The sequence below is a fragment of the Monodelphis domestica genome, chromosome 2 (genome assembly GCF_027887165.1).
Source record: "Monodelphis domestica isolate mMonDom1 chromosome 2, mMonDom1.pri, whole genome shotgun sequence".
In the NCBI taxonomy this organism is placed as follows: domain Eukaryota; kingdom Metazoa; phylum Chordata; class Mammalia; order Didelphimorphia; family Didelphidae; genus Monodelphis; species Monodelphis domestica.
The window spans coordinates 362,008,926-362,015,785 of record NC_077228.1 but is presented as its reverse complement, the minus strand read 5'-3'; positions in this window follow the sequence as shown (position 1 = coordinate 362,015,785).

Below are 6,860 nucleotides of genomic sequence, written 5' to 3'. Positions count from 1 at the left end.
TACAGGTGATCTGGCTATTTTTTCCCCCTGGTGTGATGACAACTAGTGACAATTCATCTGGAATTTACAGTCGGGGAGTTGTCTGGTACACTGAGAAGTTAAGTAACTTTTTTGTGGTCACATAGCTAGTGACACAACTTAAAGAAACCTTCATGATTCCAAGTCTGTTCTTCTATCCACTGTGCCATATTTTGAAGTACATATAATAGTACATACAAATAGATATAAAAACATACATATAAAATGATGTGCAAATTATTTAATTTTCTTATTTATTAATTAGGCTATAGGCACCCCCCCCCCCCAGGACATCTACCTGGCAACATTTTGTTAGCTTAGGCTGTAACTATAAATACTTAAAAGTAATCAGACTGAATTTCCTTAAAAATATTTTATAATTCAACCTTTCACTAATTCAGAGTGATATTCTTCTACTTAATCTACATGAGTAAATGTTTGCTAGGTTTGAAACTTCTCATTTTCCTTTCTTTCAGTATAAATGCTTGAGTCATGTCATTTTCTGGGACTAGTACATGATCATAAATATTTTCTGAATTGAATTGATTAGAAGTTTGCTATCTTATTTTATTTTTTCTTTTAATGCTGACTAAGAAAATGTCTATCCTTTCACAATTCAATGAATCATCCATGATCACAGCAGACTAATGATGTTATTCACTTCCTGACAGAGAAGTAAGAGATCTGGGATGCACAATTATACTGTATCCACATCCATATATCTCCCTACATACATATCTATTTGTGTATACCCAGTTGGGAGATTTCTTTTGATTATAAATATTGGTTATAAGTAATTTGGTTATCTTTTTCCTTTTCTTAATAGGGGTAGGGAGTGGAAGGAAGAGAAAATAAATTTAACTTTTTTAAATTGAGAGATGAAGGAATGCTAAGGATATGGAATATTGCATGCATTTTCAGATGAAGTCACTATGTTGTTTTGTTTTGTTGCTTAGTCATTTTTAGTCATGTCAGACTCTGTGAATCCCATTTTGGAATTTTTTGACAAAGATACAGGAGTGATCTTCCATTTCCTTCTCTAGCTCAGATAAGGAGACAGAGGCAAACATGATTAAATGACTTGCCTAGGGTCACACAACTAGTAAGTGTCTGAGGCCACATTTGAGCTCAGAAAAATGATTCTTCCTGACTTTAAGCCTGGTGGTCTATTTACTGAAAAATCTATATTGTTTTACCTAATTGCTTTACTTTGTTGAAAAAGTTCTCTAACAGAATGGAAATAATCTATAAATGACTACAATGTAAAAAAATAAAACATCAACACCACTTTTAAAAATTCACAAAAGATAATTCAATGGAACTAAGATTAGTGTAAATATCTCCTCTATTAGTATGAATCACAACTCATCCATGTCTTTTTATCCTGTGAAATTCTTGTCCATGTCTTTCAATGTCTTCCACAAAGGATCTGCCCAATATACTGGATCTTTTAATATTTTGTAGGTTTTAATATAACCCTCTATTTTTTTTACATATCCGACTCTTATTGTCTATAAACAGTTATCCTTAGAAAACCTTCACTTGACTTTGTTGTATCTTCAAGTTTTCTTTTCATTGCCAAGCTTTCAGAGTCTAAAGCTTCCACTTCCTCATGACTTTTTCATTTCTCCACTCCTTATAGTCATTGCTGATCTGAATCTGTCTTCATAGTTAACAGTGAGCCCTTCATTGTTATATCTAATGCCCTTTTCTCAATTCTTACCCTAATTTAGCTCTTTGCACTTTCTAATACTATTGACTCCTTGATATTCTTTCCTTCCTTGGCTTTGGGAATCTCTCTTTCCTAGTTCTACCTGTTTAACAAGTACTTTTCAATATCCTCTGCTGATTAATCATCCCTCTTCTCAGGGTGAAGATTATCCAAAACTCTTAGTGGATTCTCTTTTCTTTTCATTTTTTCCCTTGGGGAGCTCATTTTCTTGCTTTGCATCAATTATCATCTCCATGAAAATATTCTAGAATTTACATATTCATTCCTTATCACCCTTTTGAAATAGAAATCCAAATTTTAAGTGGTTTGCATGGTAGTTCAACTTGTATGTTCCATAGGTATACGAACTTAAAACATTCAAAGCAAGACTCTACCTTAGCAACTAAAGCCACCCTTCTACAAACAGTCCTATTTCTATTAAATAGATTAACAGACTTCCAGACTTCATAATCATCCTTAATTCTTTCCTCTTTCTTACTTCTTCACAGTTTTGTTGAAATTACGATTCATCTCTTTATTTAGAGATTGCTTCAATTATACTTTTAAAAGCAGTGCTAGCATTTCCCAGTAAGCCCCTTCTAAGAAAACCCATGTAAACAAATGAATCAATATAATGATAGCATATTACTCATTCTGCAGCCATGGTAAACCTACATACATAGTACATTCAAATGTCTCCCTCATTAACTTTCTCTTCATTCCTTTCTGTCATGAAGAAGTAGCCCTCCTTTTTGCTAAGGTAACACCTCTACTTGTACCCTTGATTCTACACCATCTTGTTTCTCTATCAGATTGCCCTTTCTATTAGTGCTCACTTTTTCTGTAATCTTTAGTCTCTCTAAGTTTATATATATATATATATATATATATATATATATATATATATATATATATATATATAGTATATCCCAAAAGTCTTAGGTAATCCCTTTACAACCTGGTAACTTCCTATCTTTCTCATCTTACATCATACTCTATTTCACATACTCTCTGATCCAGCAACTTTCTTGCTGTTCCCTATCCATGATAATCCTTTTTTCAACTCTATACTCATTCACTGACTGTCCCCTGTGCCTGAAATGTGCTCCCCCTTCACCTTGACCTTTTGGTTTTCTTCAAAATTCAGTTCAAATGCCATCTTTTGCAGGGAATTGTTCCTGATTACTTCTTTCTCTTCCCTCCTACCTTCCATCCTACCCTCAAATGTTTATACTGCTCTCTGAGATTACCTTCCTATTCTGTACATATCTTGCATAAATATAGCTATTTGAAAATTTCCTTCCCCATTAAAATAAGACATCTTTGAAGGCAGAGATCTTGTTTTTGCCTTTTTATCTCAGCTTTTAGAAGAGTATCTGGCAGATAATGAGTACATTATACATTTTTGTGGACTGAATATATGTTATACCTTTCTTGTAGAGTATGAGCACAGAAACGATTTCATTTTTGTTTTTGTATTATTGTCATTCAGCATAGTACTTTTTTGTCTCTGTTTCTTTGTTTGTCTTTATCTCTCCCTATTTCTGCTTCTGTCTCTCTGTGACTGTCTATGATCCTCCCTTCCTCCCTCCCTCCCTCCTTCCTTCCTTCCTTCCTTCCTTCCTTCCTTCCTTCCTTCCTTCCTTCCTTCCTTCCTTCCTTCCTTCCTTCCTTCCTTCCTTCCTTCCTTCCTTCCTTCCTTCCTTCCTTCCTTCCTTCCTTCCTTCCTTCCTTCCTTCCCTTTCTTCTTTCCTTCCTTTCTCTCTGTCTCCCTCTGTCCATCTCTGTCTTTGTCTCTCTTTCCACCCTTTTTTGTTATTCTTTCCCGAGTCTACTCTGTTCACACTGTTGTGATGCCAAGACACAGAGATTTGGATACTTGAGAAGTAATTCTTCCCTTAAAACTTAGATATATTTTGATTATGTGGCTAATATGCTACCAGTGGTAGATAGAGAACCAGCCAAAGAGTCAGGAAGTCACAAACTCTCAGTAACCTAGCTAATTCTCTAAGACTAAATGTTACCGAGCAGGGGTATATCTGCATTAGCAAATGAAGTTTCATTAACAATGGTTCTCTATACAAATTAAATCACAGGTTTAGTAAAATAAAAGGTTATATAAGGAATTAAAATGAAGCTAGGAACAATACCAGAACCAGACAGTAAAGAGAGGAGATATTTTTTGGAAGTAACCCAGTTTAAGATCACTCAAGGATATGAGGCCATCTGAAAGATGGAAAGATATCAAATGAATGAGAAAAACCATGATATTCTTACTGCAAAAAATAGTGATTATGATGACTCAATGACTATCAACCTACTTTCTCATCTCTAGAAAATTTTTATGAGAACTACAAATGTATAAAGTATCTGGGAGTCCATTTACCAGGATACACCCAATACTTATATAAATATAACTACAAAACACTTGGCAGAGAGGTGGTAGACTAGATGCACAAAACCAGACATATATTCTCAGACATGACTAATATGTTGATTTGCTTTGCCTGATTATACATTTTTCTTATAAGGGATTTCTTCTACTTGGGAAGGAAAATTGGAGGATTGGTGTAAGATGGGTTTATGAGTAGCAAAAGACATGGGAAAAAAAGAAAAAAAAGTCCATTTTATTCATTGAAATTTATTAATTTAACTAAGTACTTGCTAAATAAGTTTAGGTAGTTTTATTGATGTTTAATATTATTTTTCAATAAAATTTAATTAAAATATATAAACAAGCATCAAGAATTTTCCATAAAAATATGAGAGTGGAATTAACAGAATGACTTTTGCAAATGATATTTTATAGCAAAAGACATTTTTGGACCTCTAATTTTGTCTAAAAGATGCAGAGAATGAAAGATCACGCTGTAATTCTTGGTAACTGAATTTTTAAAATTGAGCTAAATGCTGCCTTAAAGGCAAAATGTCATTACATATGACTATATTAATAAAAAGAAAGATACTTTGATAGGTGTAACAACAAAGAAAATTTTGTCTGGCAACTCTCAAATTTTACTAAAAGTTGAGATATAAACCCTACATAATGTATGTTTGCTAAAAATGTTTATGAATGGAGGCAGCTCATGGCACAGCAGGAAATTGGTCCTGGAGTCAGGATTACCTGAGTTCAAATCTGGTCTCAGATGCTCACTAAATGTGTGATCCTGGGCAAGTCACTTAACCTCTGCTTCAGTTTCCTCAACTGTAAAATGAAGATAATAATAGCACCCTCATTGTTATGTGAATCAAATGGAATCATATTTGTAAAAGACTTAAAACAGCAGACAATAAATGCTTGTTTACTTCCTTCTATTTTCATAGAAGGTGCTACAAATTTAGTTTATCAAGATTTTGTTTTTAATTAGTTTAAATTTTTATTAATATCTTTTGTTCCCACATCACATTTATAGTCCAACATATTGTTCCATATTCCTGGCAGCTATTCCTTATAATAAAACATTCTGTGAAAAAAGGAATTCTAAGGCTAATTAACATATCAATCAAATTTCACAGTATAGTGCATATTTCACTTTCATTGTTTCTCACCTCTTCAAAAGAAGGGAAAGAGATCCATTCTTACATAATTTCTTTAGGTTCAAGCTTGGTCATTATTGTTACTCATTCTTCAGTTTAACTTTTCTATTGTTTTTTCTTTCACTTTATATTACTGTAACATTCAACCAACAAGTTTTCATCAAGCACCTATTTGTGTGCCAGATTCTGGCAATGCAAATGTGAAACAATCCCTTACTTCATGGAGCTTATATTTTATTGGTATAAACAACTTATGCATGTACTGTATACTCCAAAAGTTTTAGTGCAATTGTAAACTATCACTAAAACTTTTAAAAAAATTTTAAAAATTAAGGCTTTTGGGACTCCCATATAAGTACCTATAGAATAAATATGTGCAGAATAAATACAAAGTAAATACAAAGTAGTTAGGGAAGCAGGGCACTAGCCATTGGGGAAATCAGGAAAGCCTTTGTGTCGAAATTGGTTCTAGAAATGTGTCTTGAAGGAAAAGAGGGATCTTGTGAGGCAGAGGCAAGAAGAAAGTGTTATTATAGGCATGAGAGATAGCCAGTCCAAAGGCACAGAGATGGGAGATATGTGAGAAGCCAAGAGCTGGGCAGTTTATCTGGGCTATAGAAGGAAGAAAGAGGGGAAAAAATAACGAAGCTTGAAAGACAGGAAGAGGCCAGGGTGTGAAGGGCTTTAAAAGCTAAACAGAGGAGCTTATATTTGATAGATACTATAGGCACTAGGAAGCAATTGGATTTTATTGATTAGGGAGTGACATGGCTGGATTTGTGTTAAAGAAAATCACTTTGGCAGTTATGTCAAGGGTGGATTGGGGAGATGTGAGGCAGGGAGACCAATTAGGAGGTAATTGCCATAATTTAGGCCAGAGATGATCCAAGCCTGAACTAAGTTGGTGGCTGTGTGAGTAAAGAGAAGCTGTTGCAAAGGTAGAAATGGCCATATCTGGAAATTGATTAGATATGTGGCTTGAGCGAGAGTAAGAAGTAGAGGGTAATTTGGGGTTAGAAACTTGGGAAACTAGAAAAGTGATTTTGCCTTAGATAGAAATATGAAAGCATAGAAGAGGGTTTGAGAGGAAATAGGGAAGTCTTGAATACTTTGAAATTGAGTAATCTCTAGTACACTCAGTTTGAATGGGGATAGAGCTATTTAAGATAAATACTCATTCAAGAGGCTTATTAAATTTCATGGGAACAGATGAGGAAGAGAGAAAGAGAGGAGGAGCAAGAGAGACAGACAGACAGACAGAAAGGCAGACAGAGACAGAGAGACAGAGAACAGACACAGAGACAGAGAGACAGAAAGAAGAAGGCCAAGGACAGATACTTGGAGAGCACTTACTATTAGAGGTAGTGATTTGAATGATGATCCCACACATGAGATTGAAAGAGCAAGGTCAGGCATGGAAGTAGTAGAAGAGCTGTAGTCATTATGGATATTGTTTTCTTGGTTCTGCCTTTTCACTTTGCAGTACCTCATATATTTTTCATTTCATCAGTTCTTCCCATGCCTCTGTAATATTCTTTTTGTTGTTTCTTACAATGCAATAATATTTTCTTATACCCATGTACTTAATCTCTAG